The 18,236-nt window shown below is 46.5% G+C and overlaps 1 pseudogene; it reads right to left on the bottom strand.

The window, feature by feature from the left end:
• Positions 1 to 5,293: 5,293 nt before the first annotated feature.
• On the bottom strand, positions 5,294 to 6,303 carry LOC115327888 (annotated as a pseudogene).
• Between the last annotated feature and the right edge of the window lie 11,933 nt (positions 6,304 to 18,236).

Genomic DNA, 18,236 nt, shown 5'->3' with positions numbered 1-18,236 from the left:
AGGTTCAGGGTTGCACAGAAGTCTGCAAGCACAGTCGCCCCCTTTCCTATGCTCTGTATTCCCTTCATCGCCCTCAAGTTGATCTCGAAGGGCGTAATCTTGGCTTTTCCAGCGACTCGTGGAGAAGAAAATCGACTCTTAGCGAAATCGCAGCTCGAACACGTAAGGACTTTGCACTTTGAAAGTCCTACGGTAGCCATTCCGCTCTTGCCGCATGCCGTGGACGCAAAGAGTTTTTGTAGCACTTTCATGTCCACGATGACATACTCCGTGCCGCGGTCGGTGTCGTCACTCTCCATGGAGACGTTGAGGAGCTCAAACTTCCGTGAAGTCGCCGAATGATCTGCCAACGAAGCCTTTTTATCGTCCGCACGTTGTTCGCACTTTATGCACTCCTCCTCCATGTAGAACACAGTGTCGATTCGATCTCTAGACAAACTTGGCCCAGCCACGTCCACGAGCGGAAAAGCAGCTTGAGGCATCGGCGAAGTTGTCGAACACAAACTCGGTTCAGTCGCGTCCACCAACGGTAGAGCGGCTTGCGGCATCGGCGAAGTCGAAGGTGCCGTTTTCCTCGATGCCAAGGTCTTCTTGTTCCAGGCACGTCTCCTCTTTGTGTTTAGTCCGTGCGTGCTGGCCTTCAAACGGGCGTCCCCAGCCATCAGAACTCAAAGCGAGCTCGAAGTGTGCAGGCAGAACGAAACAAAGAACTATGACGCAGGAGGGCAAATATATACGAAAAGGGAAAGTTAAACAAAGTGGAAGTATCAAAATATTTACATGAACGATGCGAAGAAGACAGGGAACATACAAAAACTAGGAAGAACAAGAAAAACACTGAAAATATTGATATAGAAAGTGGAGAAACAGAAGGCAGCGTGCGTCTCGAACGGCGGAGCGAGTGAAAGCAGACGACGCGGGAGCCTGCGGAGCGACCGGGACGACGCGCCGTGGAAGCCACGAGAGGAGGCGCGCATTTCGGCCAATGAGAGAGCTGCGCCTCGAAGAAGCGCGCGCTTTGCCCAATCAGCGTCTTTCCTAGCGCTGGTAACGGCCTTTTGTGCGGCATCGATGACGTCTTGGCCTTGAGGGGTACACCGACTTGGAGCGCGGGAAAAATAAGCGCAGGAAACCAGCTTTCGAACAAGACCAAGGTGGCTCCGATCGGTTGACCGTTACGGAGCTTCGACGGCTTGAAGTTTTAGAGGTTAGGCTTGAAGTCAGGTCTGTCGACGCTTACAAATTGTCATTAGTTTTATATTTAGAGATCGAATTGAGCATTTATATTTTGTGAAGACATACTCTGGACTATGTAGACCTCAAAATCGTAAACTTTGAAACAAGGAATTTTTCGCGATTTTTTTATATTTTAGGACCCGCGTCCCCCCTTAAGTGCACGCAGGCCTCGTCCGGCACCCGGTATGTTGAGAACATTCTTTCCACCTCGTCGAACCAGATGGGGACGTCCGCATCGCACGGCAGCCTATGACCCTTCAGTACTTTAGCACATTGTACCAGAGGGTCTACGGGGCCCTGGCTGCCGATCCTCGACCCAGTGCTCGACCGAATAGAGCCCTCGCTTTCGAGCTGAATTCTACTTAAAGATATTCACTCCTCGGACTCCTCCTGCAGCCTTCCAAGCTCAAATTCGAGCTCGACCTGGCACATTGTGATCGCCTCTGGCTCCTCCACATTACCGGCTGGCGTGTCACTACCATTTTCCCGTCGGAAGTCAGGTGTGCCCAGACCATGTTCCCCTTGGGCGTCAACCATGTCCAAAGTCGCCAACCTGCCCCTGGTGCGCCCCATTAATCTAGCCAGCTCCCGTGGAACCACGTGAACCTAAGCAATATGCAAGAAATCCCACTCACCCAGAGTCGACGGCGTGTCTTTCCGGCGAGAGTCCCTGAGAGCTTGCTTGGCCGTAGTCGCAGGTATGACGACAGCAGGCGAAGAACGGCACCCCTTGCGGTTCCGGTGCCCCACCCTCGACTGTCCCTGCAGGCCAACCGCTTGTTGGCGTTGACAGCAGAAGAGCAGCCCCCCTTGTGATTCTGGAGCCTCGACTGCTACAGTTCCTGGTCCCCCGGAGCGGACGGTGCGTTCTTCCGGCGAGTCCTTCAGAGCTTGGGGCGTGCTGCAGGTATATCGACAGCAGGCGAAGAACGGCACCCCTTGCGGTTCTGGTGCCTCGCCTTCAGCTGTCCCTGCAGGCCGACGGCTTGTTGCTGTGGCGCCTGAAGACCATCCTGTCGGCTGCGCCAGTAAAAGTTTCTTTTTGGTTCTTTGTTCTTCGTACTTCTCTGATGATGACGGTCCTCGGCGTCTTCTGTTGGTGCCGCCGAATCCAGGAGCCGTTAGATGTTTGACGTTTTCTGAGGTGTTTACTAGTCCGAATAATTACTGACTCTGTACGTTCGTTACAAAAACTCGGGGACCCGGCATCATTGCTGTGCGCCTCCAAGTCTGCGTGCGCGCCCAGCTCATACGCCAAAATTGTCCTTCTCTCGCCCGACGTGGGCCTTTGCAGGAAAGGTCCTTCCCTCCCTCTGGCCAGGACCGACCAATAATTTTAAAACAGGTATACACCTGTCCAATAAAAGTCCAACAGTAAATATGATACCCCGTAAGTTCTCTAACCGCCAGAACTGAATTCCTTGTCTAGTCGGCTCGTGCGTTGTTCGCCACCTGGCTGGCGCCTGAGCGCCGGCTGCCCGGATTGGGTAACACGCACGCTCCGAACACTCGGACCGACGGCGTCGGGAGCAAAAACAAATAATAAAAGAACACACCCCCGCCGGCACGGCAGCCACGTCATATAGGCTCCGAACACTCGAGCAAAATGCGTCGGGAGCAAAAACAAATAATAAAAGAGCACACACCCGCTGGTGAAGCAGCCGCAACATGCACACTATTCACCGTGGCCTTACACTTGCTATTCGATTCGATTCGCTTCACACTTTCGTCGGTCAAAGTATTCGAGTTTTTTCGAATACTTCGAAACGTACGAATAACGCAGAACTCGCTGATTAGTGTCAACTCGCGGCCAAGTTCTCTGTTTTGTTTTTGGACTACACGGTATGGTTTCGGGCTTGGCAAACCTAAAAAAGCCAACCTAAGTGCCTTTTTTTGTGTGTATGAAGCACAGGAAAGTTATTTGCATGCAGCAGCGCAATCTACCCTTTACTTGCCACGAGATCACTCCAAGCCGTGCAAGAACCATGACAGATACCCAGCTGGTGGAGGCCGCCGACACCGAGGAGCCGCAGGCAGCTGCGCTGGTTTGGCCGCCCTCTTTTCAAATAGCCATAAAAAGTTGTCCCCGAGTATAGCTTTCAAAAAAAGAAAAATATATTTTTGCATATCTCGTCGCATAGCACAGCGATTTCTTGTTTATTGCATTTTAGAAAGATAAGTAGTGTGCCATTCCTCGAATTAAACTTAGAATGTCAACACTGTCTCGGTTGCCAAGAGCAGCTGCCAAACGATTTTCGCGCAACTTTTGCTTGCTTTGTGAGCGGCGGGGTTGGCCTCTGATTGCTCCCTCGATGTCGTCTTCGACTCTAGCTTGCTCCCTTTTCATTATGGTGATGAGCCAGAAGACGCTTACGTGGTGTCCACCAACCAATATCTCCCATCGTCGGTGCCATGCCACAACGGCGTTGTTGCCACTTAGAAGTCCATTCTGAGTGAGGGCAAGCACATTCCAGAGGGATGGTTGGAATACCGGTGGACTTTGTATGACCACAGCGGTGTTACCTCCGGCAACATGTGATTTCCCAAGCAGGTAGTTGTCCTCCCACCATCGGCACAGGTCAGAGGCTTCTTGCGGGAAGAGTGGTTTCAAGGAGGTATGGAATTGGAAAATTTAAAATCCCAATATTGCTAACTTTTCTCTTCGGTATATTTTGACGCAAAACATGATCGTATTTGCACGAATATAACGCAACCACGAATATAACTCGAGGGCAGGTATTGATGCCCTCAAAAAGAAAAAAAATATTATTACTCCTATATTGCGAGCCGAGGCTGCGTAAATCTCCCGCACTCGGGGGCATAGCAGAAGTGAAAAGGCAATGGAAATAGAAGAAATATCAGTTTCTGTTTTGACTGCTCTCATCCTCACTTGCTCAGGTCCTTTCGTTTACAATCCACTTGGCGACTTGGCAGATGAGCAGCATCAGGGTGCCACCTCTCTGGTAGTTCCTTTTTGTTCGGTGTGAGCTCGGCGGCCCACAAGCAAAGCAAAGCATCAAGCAGAAGCACCAACACTCAAACACCAGGCCACTCTGGAGCAGAGACTAAAGAATATGCGGGCAGAAAAATGACTGCAGAACTCAAAACCATCTCACTCATTATTGTTCTGGTCCTTCCGCATAAATAAATACCTCGTGGTGCACGATTCCGTAAACACGGTGGGTGGTTTTGGCTTGGCTTGTGTTTACTTGGCCTGGTTTAACTTGGCTTGAATTGGCAAGTTCCCGCACTCCCACGTGGTGCGCTGTTCTGGGCATGCTTTTTGCTGTTCTGCTCGTGTTTTTTGGGGTGCGTTGTACAAACACAAAAGTGATGAAAATGCTTATGTCTTCTATTCCCCACTTCACGTGGCCCAATGGCTAAGAAATTCCCTTCCACACCTCAACTTCTATTCCCACCTGATCTCCTGCATTGAGCTTGAGGGGCGGCTTTCTCCAGACTCGTGCGCCTCATGGCTGAATTTGATTCTTAATATAACATGAGAAGCATTTTGGAGAAAGTAATTTCGAAAAAAAAAACTCGTAGGGCGAAGTTCCACACTGGCTAGTTCTCTGAATTGTGGCTGCCCACTCTTGTCATCCTTCCACTGTCCATCTATGAGATTTCCTTCTCAGTCTTCATGTTTTGTGTAGCCTGGAAGGCTGTATGCTGATCTAGAGTGTGCAGAGTCTTTCAGAAGTTGTGGCAGTGTCAACACGGCTTCGCAACACTTTCTTTGATCTCTTCCGATGCCTTAAATGCTCGTCTCAAGTTTCACCACCTGTTGGCCATGATCCCGAAGGAATTTTCAATGAGGTGTCTGGTACGGCTGAGGTGGTAGTTGAGGCTGGCCGTCTTCAGGCATTCCTGGTACTGTGTAGGGTCACTCCTATACTTCTGTGCATCTGAAGAAAGTGTGTATGATTAATATTAAAATGAAAAGAAAAAGAAAATGAAAAAACGGCGACAATGAAGTGAGGTAAACTTGTGTACATCCTTTGCTTTGCCTATTGAACAGGCATTCTTTCAACTCTGTCGTCCTTCTCAAGACATTCACTCATTTTGGCCTGGATCGAACCCTCACCACACGGGGAGGCAGGACACCTGGTGGCGTGTGTACTGGCAAGAACATGAAGCACATTCTACACTGGCCTTCGACTTGCATGTGCACCAGCCTCCCCCAATGCAGAAAAGTGTAGCAAGGTGCAGAAAAGTGCAGGGCAGTGTGCTTCGAGTCGAGTTTTGTTACAGGCTGCACTCGTAAATCCAGTGCTGCGGAATACACCGGTGCAGGAGATGCAGGTAAATCGAAAGTAGCAAGTATCCATTCTACGATATGTAAATTTGCTTTTTGCACGTACCAGTCGGTTGGGGTGAAGCTACCACTTGTGCAGTGGGTGCCGGTACAAGAGGTGGCGCTTCCAGTGCCGCCTTGTCCTCAACAGCTGGTGAGGGGTCCTGTATAATGCAGTGGGACTCGGTCAACACAACAACATGTCAACAGGACCGGTTTTCCGGTGATGTGTGAATGTAATGTGGCATCTCCAACACTCCAGGCATAAATAGAGCATGGTCCATGAGAACAATTGCCCCGTGAACTTCAGGAGCATGATCTAAGCTTTTACGGAAACAATAGGAGAAGTGCAAGTGCTCCAGTTCGCGTTATTAAGTCCTTGCTCAATAATTCAAATGCAGCATAGCGCCTGAGCTACGATTCTAAGTAGGGTACTTGCCGCCGCTGCAGGCACGTCCACCATCGGCGTCACTCCCGCTCGTTGTCCCCTGCACTCCCTCGATGAATTGGTCCCCATGAGGGCCAGGACCTTCTCCTCCTTGGCGTTTAGTGGGGGTGTCGGGTTGACACCGCCACCGGTCTTTCTTTTGGCACAAGAAAGGTCTATCGCACCGCCTCACTGCGCACACGCAGCCATTCCAATGAGCTTTCCACTCCGCCTGGCTTTTTATGGCCGGGCCTTGAGCATTCAGTTCGCTTACTACTGTGTCCCACAGGGTTTTCCGCTTTTCCTTAGTCAGCGGACTATCCGTGGCGGCCCTCACAGGGGCCGGGTTGGCCGCCAGATAGTCTAGCAAGAGCGCGAACTGCCCTGGGGAAACGTGAGCACCGAGCCTACGCTTCTTTGAGTAGTTATCGGCCATTACTACATCAAAAACAGCCGAAGATCCGTTTCATCACGAAGTGCTGTGGCATGCGATTACTGTGCCCGTTACGTAAAATATATATTTTTGGAGCAACCATAATTGAATGCAAGTATTTTAATTTTAATTGGACTGTGTCCTATGTTTTGGGAGTTTACAAATATTGCTTTTACAAGACACTTCACTGTGCATTCAATATATTCTCCACAGGGACATCACTGTTCCCTATAGGAAAATTTCAGGTACAAAATCTTAATGAAGTTTCACAATTGCCACTCTTCATCGATGTCATCAGCGAGCTGCAATGAAGTTGCCTGTTAGTTGAGTTTGCTGCCGATTGAGATTAGGCTGCTCCCACCAGCGACGTCACGATGGAGTTTCTCAATCGCTTTTGCCAGCATAGGCAGATAGGTTGCTTAGTTAGTTTATAAACAGCTCTGCATGACGTACCGCGGCGGGGATATGGCCTCACGAGGAATCCCTTTGGTGCAAATGCCTCATCCTCTACCATAAGATAGGGAACTGCACTTGCTGAACGCACACTTAATGGGGGTGGGATGCCGCATTGACTTTTGGTGAGAACTGTCCGAAGCGGTGACCTCCGAAAAATGCTCTCGTCACTTTCACCATTGTAGTGAAATTGACGGGGCATTTTCACGACTTTTTCACAACATATGTGAATCTGAAGTGAAACTGCAAGTAACGAATAAACACATGATGCCGACTGTAAAATGAAACCTTGTTTTTTTGTTTGTAATGTAGTAGAATGCCGATTATCCCTGCTTGGTCTATGCGACATCCGGCATTTTACGACAGATCAGCGTGGTCCTGGCAAACTATAGAAACAATGGATTAAAAGTTTGTATTACACGACACAATATTGCGCTCGTCCCATGTCATAAGGAGTCACCAAGCCCTTTGCGTTTAGCCCCATTGCTCTGGTGGCTCGCCATCTCACGAAGGCACTCTGATTGGACCCGGGGAGGCAAGCATACTCTCCGAGTTACGCCAGGTTGATCCCAGCCGACCCCAGTGCACCTGCTCCCTCTGCTCCCTCCATTTTTACTGGTAGTAGAGACAAAGGCCAGCACTTGAACATTCTAGGACCGTCATCGAAGACAATCCTAATGACCTGAAAGAATTGCCCCGGCAGGTTATTTGTGGGGTAATTACGCAAAATACACTTATTTTCCTCATTGTATTCTGGAAGGTACCCAGATGTCTTACTTCCACGCATGGTCGAGCACCCCACCGTAAAATCACAAGCAAGCGCCCACTGAAAATTTGCGTGGGCGCTTTTTAGGTTATCAGTGTGCGAGACATGTCCATAACATATTTTACAAATGCGAAAAATAGGGAGGGGGGGGGGGGGGGCACTTAGTGTAGGATATGTGGGTGGACAATATTTTATGATCATGATTTTTTTTTTATTATAGAACTCATGGAATATAGAAGGTTTTTGAGTGATCTTGTGAAAGTCGTATGACAGATAGGTGTTCCACTTTACTGTATTATAGCGAATTTGTTTCATTGCACTTGCGCAGCCTGGTGAAAGGCGCTGCTGGGGCGCAGGTGCACTGAAGCAAATTTCCTATTGTAGTGCTGTATTGTTTATTGCATTGAGCAGCAGACTGCTTTAGGTTAGCCTGCTTTACAACACACTCTTAACAAGGTATTGTGTTTTTTATGGGCACTCACGACAAACCGCTGAATGAACTCAAGTGATATTTTTCCAGTACATCTCCAGAGAGAAACATTACCTGTAGTGCACATAACGTGAAGCAAAAGGAACAACAATAAATGTTTTCTTGTAGTTCAGATTTCTCGAGCTTAGTGCTGTCTGGGCATTCTTTGTTAATACGCTTCCCATCAATACTTCCGATACAGTTTGGGAAGTTCCTATGCAGCTCTATGTCTGCTGCAATCTGGAATAGTTACGTACAGTTCAATACAATTTTAGGATAACACAGAACTTGTTACCCCAACAGTGAACTTTGTGTTATCTACAAAATAAAAAATTGTGCGACGATCACACAATGTGATGCGTTTTGACAGCGGCAGCAAGGTCGTGGTGTGTTTTCCCGCCAAACTTACTGGGGAAACTTATTTTTGTGGTGCTTGCCGTGCGCCGAAAACTTGGGCGTTTACGATTTAAGGGTGGGGTGTGTCAGATTTAAAGTCTCCAATGAACTTTTCAAATGAGAAATATTGCAATATCCCGAGAGATGGCCCACCTAAAATAAAGAGCAAATTGGATGAAAATAAGGAGTGGGTTAACTTTTGGTGTGCTATCAAGAAACATTGAAAACATTTCATTTTCAGACTATGTGTCTCTGCCAGACTGTTACTGTGGGGAGGGGCAATGAAGCAAAGGTGACTGTGCTTACCAGTCAGCAATGTTCGCTTACATCCGCCATAACTATCAAGACACATTTATGCCGAGGTCATCATTAATCCATGCACTATGTTTACTAGGAGGGGGCTATCTTTTGGTATGTAAAATTAAATAGCAAATCAAGCCAAAAAAAATGGGTGGGTTACCTTTTGGGGGTGGGGCATTTTTCGAGATTTTACTGTATGTTCAGAATGTTTCATCCAAAAATGAGTGTCACAGAGCTTGAAACATCGGTTTCAAGCAATTTATTTTTTCTCTGTATACAGCTGCTCGATGCTGATGGTCTGTCAGCTTGCTCAGCTTGTGTTCCAACTCTTCAGTCCGAGTTTCACTAAATTTTTGTGCACACTCCAGCAAAGTAAAAGCACAGCTGCAAGGACAGCTGGCACTGTCCCCTGTCCACCGATGTCGTATTCATATCCTCACCTCACATACTGGCTGAAAATGCCTCCTTGTATGTAGGCTTCAGATTTCCTTCTCCCACAAGCAGCTCTGTGGAGTATGTCGTGGGAGTATCAGTGCAGTTCTTATCTGCCTTACTGTTCTGCTGTTCGTCAATATGTATCTTAGTATTTTGGCCAGTGCTCGGGTGCTGTGCAGGCTAAGAACATTGCACAATGATCTGGTGTTTTATACTGTCCCGGGCCTGTGCTTCAGCCGGCAGCTATCACGTGCTGATGTACTGGTGATGTCGCTGAAAGGTTCCCTTGGGTGTCTGTATTTCTCAAAACTCATGGTCGTAGGTCTGGGCTGAGGATGCGTGCAGGACAGCTGGCATCTGCAGCCCCTACACTTGCCACAGCTCTTCTATCCTTAAGAGGGAAGTCCGGCAACATGGTTGAAGCCATTGCTATCCCCATCATGCCGCAACGCTAGAGCGATGCAGGTTATGGGGTTGAGTGGACAGCTAGATCTCGTTTTTTGTTTGAAGTTTTATTGCATTTGCAGATCCACCAAACTGTTTTTGGCACACCGGTCTGTGACTCTCGGCCCAGTCTTCATAGCTACCAGATATCTCCATAGATTATAGACACGGCTGGATTCGTGTTTATAATTGCTCTGGACAAAAGTCCAAAACTAGGCCAGTCTTCTGCTGGATTGCAACTCTGACATCGAAGTTCTGAGGTTGGCCATGCTTGCGCCAAATGTCATCATATTTTACAGAAACATCCAACAAATCATTGCCAGCTGACTCGTTCATTTAAAGTTACTGCTTCTATTCCTTGCCCATAACGTTGCTTGCCACTCACATTGATACGTCGTGAACTTTAGCAGTGGAGCATAGGTACCAGCCAGAATTTGCATTGTTTCTTGGAATTTTGTTATATTCGCAAAATGCGAGAGAAATATGTGCTGCTATACAGTTGAACCTCGATTTAACGAAGTCACCGGGACCCGCAAATTATTTGGTTAAGTCGGGAACTTTGTAAAATAGGGAAAGTCATTTTTTGGGCGTAGGATTTGATAAATTTGAAGTATTAGCGCAGCGCCATCCTACGAACTGCCGCGGTATCACATTCGCGCAGTCCACAAATTGAAACTGCTGAAACTTTAAAAAAAATTGCGCGTACAAGAACTCTGCGAATGAGCGAAAGCACAACTGCATGCGCGTGTGGAAAAAAGAAAAAAAAAAGCTTGCAGCTCTGGAAAGAAACACAAATTTATTGCCTAGTGAAAAAGCTTGTGATTTTCGCCTGCGCTTCGTGAGCAGAGGGCGCACACACTTTTCGTAGCTGGCGAGTGAAGTCAAAGCGGCACCCTCGTGTGCCCCAGCAAACCGGTCGACGGCGTCCATCTCCTGGCTTGGTGTGGGCACGGGAGCTTGAACAGCATCTGGATCTTTCGCATTTTGAGACTCCTCTTGTGCGCCGGAAACAGAAGCCGTCGAAGTTGTGATCTGCGGCCACCTGGTCACGCCGACGAAGCTCTTCCCAACAACTGGGCGATGCCTCTTCCTGCTCGTGTTGCGGGCTTGTGGAGCCCGATGCAGCCTTGGAAGTAGAAGTGTGGAAGCCAGAATGCCGGAAACAGTTCACAACGATCGAGCACGCGAGATCAAGCACCAGCCGCCACTTTTGCCATCTGGTGGAACTGATCCAAAGCCTGGGAAGAAATGTGCAGTCTGTCGTTCCGTGCATTTTCGGTTTGTAGTTTCGTAAGAACCAAAACGAGAATGCATCCGCTGCGTCGATTGTACCGCTCCTATGCCGGCAGCACACTGCCAGACATTCTAGATGCCATAAACTTGGAAAAACCTCTTTTTCTATGCATCTTTTTTCCCGTAATGCTTCGTTAAATCGGGTTTGCCGGCGAAGTTTGTTTCGTTATTTCAGGTTTGTAAAAGCATTACGCCTATGGGCAACTGCAGGGGGAATCCGAATTTGTTCGCTAAATCGAGAAATTCATAAAATCGAGTTTCAACTGTAGTTTGTTTTGTCGCGAGGCAAAATCAACTGGCAGCACTCATTTGTCTCGAGGGACGAGAAAGGGTGGGTAGGTGAACTGAAAACATGGACTTCACGGCACAAAATTAGGGACTAAGACAGTTAAAATAACAAACATTCCAAATTCACATCAGTGCCGGTTACAAGGCCTTATGCTGCCATTCCTCCTACGGGGTTTGCAGCTGCTATCCTCTCCTGCGGCTAACAACCTTCCGTGCAGTAAAACTCGTCTAGTTTATGCTTTGGAAGAAATCCAGCAGCCTCCATAGTCCGATAAAAGTTCAGCTGGGGACAGGTCCCTCTTTGGCTCTGCCGCTTTGCAGTGAGTGCATCCCCACACCTCTCTCCTACTCAGAAGTTGTGGTCAGAGCTGGGGTTTGGATTCACAGGATCCTAAAGGTCTTGGGAAAGGACTGTGAAGGCGACGGCAGTGATCCAGGTCAGGAGGATCAAGCCAGATATATGACGTGCTGGGGCATCGTAGAGGTTGTTTGACGGCCTGGCAGGAAGGTGGCAGGCCGTGAAGAGGTAGTGGGACCACTTGACATGGCGGTTGGCTGCAGAGTTCCGCCAGGTTGCCATGAGGTGCGAGATCAAGTCTATGGTCCTGGGGGGCCAAGCTCTTTCAAGGGTTTGTGCCAGGTACCTGACAACAGCTGGCAATCGCGGGGTCAGGTGCAGGGCTGCTGCCTTAATAGGAAAACGGGCATCTGGCTTTGCCGCCTTGCTCTCACCGCATTCGTTGTGTTTCATCTGTGAGGAAGGCGCCAAAACATGTAGGAATAAATTATCCACATTATGGAAGTTCGGAGGCACCCCTGAACAAAATGATTTCTTTGTGAAAAACAAAGGGCTGACCCGCAAGATGGGGAAGTCATATCAGGGCGCAACCAACATGACCAGTGAAAAGAAGTCTGAGCATTGATCTACACATTCGAAGGCCAATTTGCATGTTGGCCTAATGTTTATAGTTGGCTTGCAGACACCTTCAATTTTTCGGCCGACTGAATTGCAAGCTTAGAAGGAGATCGAACAGTATTGTAGAAGTCGCAGCCAGTTGAGGAGTGAAAGAGTACACATATATGACGTGACAGCAAGCAATGTCAACTGAGCATAGGAGAATTCTTGCGAAGCTTTTGGGAATTGCTGCCATGACAGAAGTACCTATGGAAGGCAATTCATGGTCGTAGCAGGCCTGAGTGGGCCATCACAGTCACCCTTGGCTGTAGGGTTGTGCTGTTATTGCCTGGATTTCCTCCTAGGTGTTTTAATTTGCGAGAAATTGGATAGGTCTGAGTTATGAGATGAATACCATTTACTTGTCAAGGTAAGTTTCTTGCTGGGCCGTGGTGACATCGGATGACACTGAAGAAGTGAGTAAATTGGTGGCATACTTATAGAAAATAGTATATGATTTTTTTGTCGTGGTCCAGAGGCGGGTGAGAGCTGACAGCAACTGGTTGATTGGTGTACACCTTGTGACGTTGGCCGCAGGGCCGGCGGCGGCGGTCATGTGCTTAGTTCTCGTCTTTCTAATCTTTTCGGAACCTTCGCCTTTGCTTGTCGTCTGAGGTGCTGAATTTGGGAGTGGGTTTCAGTGTTGCCCACATCATTTTTCGTATGAAATATTTATTTAGTGTTACGCGACACAGTTGATTCAGTTCACATTGTTGGTATGGTCATATGGTTCATACAATCTGTGCACCGTGCAGCATTCACATGATTCTTATTTGGTATAATGCAGGCTTTTTGAAAAAGTTTTTTTTGTTAAGCTTTGTACTTTCTAATAATTTTTTAATTAACTCGATTAACAAGACAGTGTTCGTCCCCAAAATGTGAATTTGTTATAATGATGCCTTAATTTGGTTAGCCTTAGGAGGAATGCCATGTCCTTCCTAGTGCATGCCAGCAAGGTGCTACTACTTTGAGAAAGAATGAATATGCATTCCATGAATAGTGAACTAGTGGATTTGCTCTTTGTTTTTTGTTGTGGACTCACGCTTTGTACATACATTTCCTTAATGTAATTTGGCATTGGCTTAGCTTGCTCCTGTTCTCCATTGCCCATTGGTTGGATGTTGGTAACCCTCTTTATTGCATATGAAATTAGTGTTAGCAAGGCAGCTTGTCATGCCTCTTCACATACAATCCATGACATTTAAAAGCTACCTTTACAAAAAATTTCTGAAAACAAATTCTGTCTAGTGCATATAACTACCGTCAAAATCCTGTAGGGCTGCCCTCACCCGAGAGATCGCCCATCCCATTTTTTTGGCCAAATATCCAATCCTGGAACATTGCCCACCCCTGATTCCCGTCTGTTATTACGCGGTGTGCGACTGGAATCGCATCAACCATGCATGCAACATCGGTTACCGTGACATGCAAGTTCGAAGTAGGTTCCTGCATGCTTATCGTACCATGAAGCACAAATCTGCTGCATGCATGATCTTCGGTATCTGTTCTCATGACACGGAAGTTTGCGAGTTCCTTCATGTTTATTGCACCGTGCGATGCTAATCTGTGTGTCCTGGATTTGTGTTATCAATGCATATGTCCTGTGATCGCTAGCGGTGGCCTGGTGTTTGTTGGCAATTTTTGTTCAGGCTGTCTAGCGAACAGGAAGACCGGAAATTGGCGGAAATTTTAATTACCAGGAAAGATCATGGAATTGTCAGGGATATTGTCAAATAAGCGAGCCCAGCCAGGGAAAATGAGCCGGAAACGCCATCGAGTGCCCTGAGCAACAACTTGAGGACTTGGGGGTAGAAAAATAGGCTATAAATACGTTTTAGAGCGAAGCGCGGGCTCTGCTTTCCCGACGTAGTGTGTGCTACCCGATGTAAAGGGAACAGCCGACAAATTTAGTCCAAGCCTTGGTTTGGAATGGATTGGATTGAGGGGACATCGCTACGCTTGATCCAGTTAGTGCTACTAGATTTAGTAACAAATGAGAAAGCCGCAGACCCCAATCTAATCCCAACATTAAGCCACAAGTATCCGAAAGTGTGCATCTGGCGGCCATGGCCATGCGCCATGCTGCATTCGGTTATTGAATTGTGGTTGAGCGTCGTGCTTTCATTGTGTTTCCGAAAGTGGCCTCTTCACTGACGATGTCGGCGGCAAGAAAGTGCTTGTTTAAACCAGACTGGACGACCCCGAATATTTCAGAAAATGCAAGTAGGGTTAAGCCTGTTCAAAATGACGTTCATAGTGCTCAATGCCTTGTGTGCTAATGGTCTTGGCTATTTCACCCCTCTACAGTGGTCAGGGAATTTCACCTGAAATTGTCTGGGAAAACCTGAAAAAGTCGGGAAATTTCAAAATAATAATTTGCTAGACACCTTACCCTGTTGATAAACTTTTGCCATTTGTCTAATCTTTTTTCAATATTTTGCCAATATTTTTTTGCCATTTATCTGCAACATTGCAAGACTGTTATTGGTTGTGTATTGGCGAAAATAAAGGCTTGACGATGATGATGATTTCCAAAATGGGTGGGCGTCCTTGGGGGATTTTACGGTACTATATATCAATAAAAAATGTGAACTTCAGTTTTAACCTCGGAACTGAGGAATCAAGTGTTCCTGTCATATCTGGGACGTCATAAATTTTTGGCAAGTTTCGGTTGTGTAATTAAAGTGATGCATGCTTTTGTTTATGCAAAGGCTTACGCATCACTCCGCACTGCTGAGCATTGGTGTAGCTTGCTGTGCCGTTTCGACTGCATCTACCGAGGCCAAAGATCGATCTGGTCATGTCAATCCCTGAGAGCCAGCAAATATCTGAGGAACATACAGTGGGCATCGAATAACGGATCTTGGGATGTCCATAGGACATCCTCAAAAATCTTGGAGGCATCCGAGGGATGTCCGTAAGATGGTCTCATGCAAGGAAATCGGCCATCGAAGAAGCATCCCTCGTATTCCAAAATCAAATTTTTGGACATCCCTTGGATGAATGAACATGGACATGGATGACCAAAGAGTAACATTTTATTGATATAGGATGCTTGTGGGACATTGTTTTTGATCTATAGAGGAGCCCACCTGGACCATATACGAGGGACACCCAAAGAAAACCGGAATTTATGTTACAAAATTATGTAGTTATGTTTACACATTCAAATTTTAGTCACCTTCAGAGTACTTTCCGCCTAATGCAATGTATTTGTCGAGATCTTTCTTTGAATGCTCAAAATAGCAAATTATGAGCATCGGATAATAATAAAGTATATTGAAAAATATTACGAGAATTAGAAGAAAAACCACTTGTGTACAAACAATATTCAAGAACTAAAGAAACAAATGAAAAAAATAATGTGGAAGAACTTGTAGTTGGGCTAGTTGGTGAACGTTAAAAATCATGGTGTAAGGCGCAAATAACAATGGACACAAGAGAGAAAAACAGACATGCGGGTGTCACTCACAACAAGATTTGAAAAGTGCAGAAGGAACAAATAATCTAATCTCGCCATTATAGAGTGCAATCGATCTGTCACTTACGCATTGTGTAACCCCTTTTTCTGATAAAATACCCTTTCAATAACTCGCATGTTTTTTGGCACTTGTCTGTGCCAAGAATCGCTGTCTCAGAAAGATGTGGCTCGCAGCCACATTTGCTGTAGTGTTCAGGCAAATAGGCCCCATCATTCCTCTTTAAATTTTGGGCGTGCTCCCTTAGTCGATAGTTTGCACATCTGCCCGTCTGTTCTACGTAGGACTTAACATTATGTAAGAAGCATTTCATAAACCATCCCCGTGACACAATCAACATATGGCCTGGCATGTTTTGTGGTGCAGCCTTGTCCCTTACCGCTGCCACCGGTGATGCAAGAGCAGAGTTGGCAGAGTTTGCTTGGTGCTGAGTACAGGAGTGTTACTCCACAGCGGTTCACCACCTTCCTGAGGTCGTGCGGCATTCTATGCACATACGGTACAACCTCAGGTCTCATTTTGCACCCTTGCCATAGTGGTATGGCCTTTTGCTTTTTGAAGAATTCCTTCTACCACATTCATCACAACGTTTTTAGGGTAGTCCGCTGACAATAGTCTGGTCACCTGGTTCTTAAAGCTTATCTGCATCCAGTAGAGTCATCTTTGTACTGGCCCACCAAGGGCTCGATGATTTCAGAAGCCGATGGTGCTGCCACTCGCCTGTTTTCCAAAACTCCTGTGAAAACTTTAACACCGGCCAGCGTCAAAAAAAAAAAAACAAAAAAAAAACAGTTGTGTTCTCGGCATCGTCCGCTTTCGTTTTACTGAGCTAGTATGTAAGACAGCAGGGACTGATCCAAGAATGTCATCTTGGTCAAGATCACATACATGTCAGAATCATCCTCTCATTCGTCTATGGGGTGACTTTTTTGCTTTTGGAGTTGGCCGATGGGCGAAGACGCTAGGTGTAGAATGGGGTTCCAGCTTTTTTTCACTCGTGTTAAAATTCGTCGACACTGAAGTTATCCTATATTGAAAATTAAAAAAAAAGCATTCATGAAGGATATTTCTGCTTGAGATCGGTACAATTAATTTCTTAGTGGCCAACAATTATAAAGAAATCACACAATATACACAAAAGTAATGACACTTTGGATGGAAAAAACAACAACAACGCATGGTCATAAGGGACCGGCTCACAATCCTTAGGAAATTACGTTCTGCATACAGCGTCGGATGTCGGATATGCGACCCCTCGCTGCGCTAGAGAAGAAATGTGACGGGTCTTATCGTGCTGTACGTGGGGCAGTTTTTTTTGTGGCATCGCTATATAAACATTTAAAAAAGAAACGCCAAATGGTCCGCATTGCTCACGCACATGTGCATTTCCTGACCAATCTGCTCAAACGGACACGCTTTGGTACAATGTGCGATTGGCATAATACCCCGGCCGCGGGCAAAATATTAATTCCCCTTTTAAGGGCTTCATTCTCGACAGTTATTGTGTTAGGAAGTGTGTATGTACAACATGGTACTTTGCAAAAATGTGAACTTTCATGATCGAGTAAACTAAAAGAATCCCTCAATTTTGTTAAGCCTGTTACTGTGTTAAGTCTTTCCTAAGCATTTTTTATAAGTTCATGTTAGTCTCCTCACTCACTCCTGTCTTTGTCGTAGGTGTAAAATTTTTTTTCTGATTCTATGCAACAACAGTTTTCTTATGGCGTTCTCTTTGCCTCGAGGAACGCGGAATAACTTCTTGCCACAACTTGTTTGCGTGCTGCAGTTCACGGCACAGCAACCAGGCATATCGGCCGTTCAACAATGCAATTCGTGGCGAAACGCGAAACGTGCACCCAGCTACGAAAAGAAGCAAAAGGAAAAGCTACCCAACCAACGACAACAGCAAAGCTGGCACAAACATCTAAACAAGTCCAGATATGCCCGACATAAAGCGAGGCAGGCGCAGCTTAGGTGCGGCTAGCGATGAGACATGAAAAAAATCTGCTGGATCTTTCATGGCTGCCAAAGGGGCGGAGCGCTAGGAGAAGGTCTCGTGTCATACACCGGCCTACCGCTGAGCTGGGCGACATGATCAAAGCTTGTTGCTACTTTTCCATATTAGAAGGACTTTATAAAAATTGCAACTACAGCGCCATCTGTTGAAAAGATACGCAAATAGTTGATAAATTTTGCGCAAAGTTTTGCCGCGACCGATATATTCGGCCGATAAATATGAATAAGTGTTCTTCTCTTGCCACTAATATTTTCCGATAGGTGACTGTTTTACCTGAGGCAGTCATATGCATATATAATATTGACATTTCATAGTATTCCGTCCCATCATTTGTTTTCCCAAAATTTAAATGATTTTCTTGCAATCGTCATTCAAAATAAAGGTAAACATTGATCTAACAAAGTTGCATATGGCTGTGAATCATTTCGTTAAATTGGAAAAATTTTAAAGTTGAGAGTAGACATCCGAGTTCATAAATTTAAAGTTTAATGTAGTGGCTCCAAGGAACTGCTGCAGTAACAGGGGAGCAGTGCATGCGCCAGAAATGTGAG

The sequence above is a fragment of the Ixodes scapularis genome, unplaced genomic scaffold (assembly GCF_016920785.2).
Source record: "Ixodes scapularis isolate PalLabHiFi unplaced genomic scaffold, ASM1692078v2 PGA_scaffold4__175_contigs__length_147842914, whole genome shotgun sequence".
Lineage (NCBI taxonomy): Eukaryota > Metazoa > Arthropoda > Arachnida > Ixodida > Ixodidae > Ixodes > Ixodes scapularis.
The sequence above is the reverse complement of the archived record's forward strand: the minus strand, read 5'-3'. Positions and strand labels throughout refer to the sequence as shown.